The sequence below is a fragment of the Oncorhynchus nerka genome, linkage group LG10 (genome assembly GCF_034236695.1).
Source record: "Oncorhynchus nerka isolate Pitt River linkage group LG10, Oner_Uvic_2.0, whole genome shotgun sequence".
Classification (NCBI taxonomy): domain Eukaryota; kingdom Metazoa; phylum Chordata; class Actinopteri; order Salmoniformes; family Salmonidae; genus Oncorhynchus; species Oncorhynchus nerka.
In genome coordinates, this window is record NC_088405.1 from 6,564,233 (window position 1) to 6,567,271 (window position 3,039).

A 3,039-nucleotide genomic window follows, 5' to 3' on the forward strand; every position below is an offset into this window, starting at 1 on the left:
TGGTCTAAAGTAGTACCCTATAGACCCTGGTCTAAAGTAGTGCACTACTACCCTATAGACCCTGGTCTAAAATAGTACCCTATAGACCCTGGTCTAAAGTAGTACCCTATAGACCCTGGTCTAAAGTAGTGTCCTACTACCCTATAGACCCTGGTCTAAAGTAGTGTCCTACTACCCTATAGACCCTGGTCTAAAGTAGTGCACTACTACCCTATTGGCACTGGGCTAAAGTAGTGTCCTACTACCCTATAGACCCTGGTCTAAAGTAGTGTCCTACTACCCTATAGACCCTGGTCTAAAGTAGTGTCCTACTACCCTATAGACCCTGGTCTAAAGTAGTGCACTACTACTCTATAGACCCTGGTCTAAAGTAGTACCCTATAGACCCTGGTCTAAAGTAGTGTCCTACTACCCTATAGACCCTGGTCTAAAGTAGTGCACTATATAGGGAATAGGGCCCTGGTCTAAAGTAGTGCACTACTACCCTATAGACCCTGGTCTAAAGTAGTGCACTACTACCCTATAGACCCTGGTCTAAAGTAGTGTCCTACATAGGGAATAGGGAGCCATCCGGGACCTTAGTGCTGTTCGTGTCCGTGTGGTGTTTCCCAGGTAGGCCTATAATATATGTCTCTGGTATTCAGTAACACTGACCCACTGTGGACTGTCTCTGGTATTCAGGAACACTGACCCACTGTGGACTCTCTCTGGTATTCAGGAACACTGACCCACTGTGGACTGCACTGTGGACTGCACTGTGGACTCTCTCTGGTATTCAGGAACACTGACCCACTGTGGACTGTCTCTGGTATTCAGGAACACTGACCCACTGTGGACTGTCTCTGGTATTCAGGAACACTGACCCACTGTGGACTGTCTCTGGTATTCAGGAACACTGACCCACTGTGGACTATCTCTGGTATTCAGGAACACTGACGCACTGTGGACTGTCTCTGGTATTCAGTAACACTGACCCACTGTGGACTGTCTCTGGTATTCAGGAACACTGACCCACTGTGGACTGTCTCTGGTATTCAGGAACACTGACCCACTGTGGACTGTCTCTGGTATTCAGGAACACTGACCCACTGTGGACTGTCTCTGGTATTCAGGAACACTGGCCCACTGTGGACTGTCTCTGGTATTCAGGAACACTGACCCACTGTGGACTGTCTCTGGTATTCAGGAACACTGGCCCACTGTGGGCTGTCTCTGGTATTCAGTAACACTGACCCACTGTGGACTGTCTCTGGTATTCAGGAACACTGACCCACTGTGGACTGTCTCTGGTATTCAGGAACACTGACCCACTGTGGACTGTCTCTGGTATTCAGGAACACTGGCCCACTGTGGACTGTCTCTGGTAGTCAGGAACACTGATCCACTGTGGACTGTCTCTGGTATTCAGGAACACTGACCCACTGTGGACTGTCTCTGGTGTTCAGGAACACTGACCCACTGTGGACTGTCTCTGGTATTCAGTAACACTGACCCACTGTGGACTGCACTGTGGACTGTCTCTGGTATTCAGGAACACTGACCCACTGTGGACTGTCTCTGGTATTCAGGAACACTGACCCACTGTGGACTGTCTCTGGTATTCAGGAACACTGACCCACTGTGGACTGTCTCTGGTATTCAGGAACACTGACCCACTGTGGACTGTCTCTGATATTCAGGAACACTGACCCACTGTGGACTGTCTCTGGTATTCAGGAACACTGGCCCACTGTGGACTGTCTCTGGTATTCAGGAACACTGGCAAACTGTGGACTGTCTTTGGAACGACTTGATTAGTGTAGTATTAGCTAGCTACATAGTTGTCTTTGCTGTCTTCGTATCCAAGATAATTGTGTAGTTTGGAGTGTGTAGTCTTAGAGTGATTATCTTAATTTACCGAGGTTAGCTAGCCAGCTATTTTTGTCGTCCTTAACGTAGGAGACACTCCTAGCTAGCCAACAGCCAGCCAACGTCTACTGAATAGAACTTTCGCATTCCGGTCGCATTCCGCTTCGCTCCACAGGTAGTATCACATTTTCATTTCATTTCATTACAGTCCCAACGGTGTGATTTGTTTGATCGTAGCTAGCTACATAGCTAGCTACATAGCCGTCTTTGTTTCAAAGATAATTGTGTAGTCTAGAGCGATTTTCTAGGTTAGCTAGCCAGCTATTGTCGTTCTCCTAACGCAACGTAACGTAACCAACACTGCTAGCTAGCCAGCTAGCCCGAATAGCAGCATTGTAGAAACTTCACACTCAACGGAACGACTTGATTAGGGTAGTGTCAACAACGCAGCTAGCCTACCTCAGCAGTACTGTATCATTTTAATCATTTTAGTCAATTAGATTCTTGCTACGTAAGCTTAACTTTCTGAACATTCGAGACGTGTAGTCCACTTGTCATTCCAATCTCCTCTGCATTAGCGTAGCCTCTTCTCTAGCCTGTCAACTATGTGTCTGTCTATCCCTGTTCTCTCCTCTCTGCACAGACCATACAAACGCTCCACACCGCATGGCCGCGGCCACCCTAATCTGGTGGTCCCAGCGCGCACGACCCACGTGGAGTTCCAGGTCTCCGGTAGCCTCTGGAACTGCCGATTTGCGGCCAACAAGGCAGAGTTCATTTCAGCCTATGCTTCCCTCCAGTCCCTCGACTTCTTGGCACTGACGGAAACATGGATCACCACAGACAACACCGCTACTCCTACTGCTCTCTCTTCGTCCGCCCACGTGCTCTCGCACACCCCGAGAGCTTCTGGTCAGCGGGGTGGTGGCACCGGGATCCTCATCTCTCCCAAGTGGTCATTCTCTCTTTCTCCCCTTACCCATCTGTCTATCGCCTCCTTTGAATTCCATGCTGTCACAGTTACCAGCCCTTTCAAGCTTAACATCCTTATCATTTATCGCCCTCCAGGTTCCCTCGGAGAGTTCATCAATGAGCTTGATGCCTTGATAAGCTCCTTTCCTGAGGACGGCTCACCTCTCACAGTTCTGGGCGACTTTAACCTCCCCACGTCTACCTTTGACTCATTCCTCT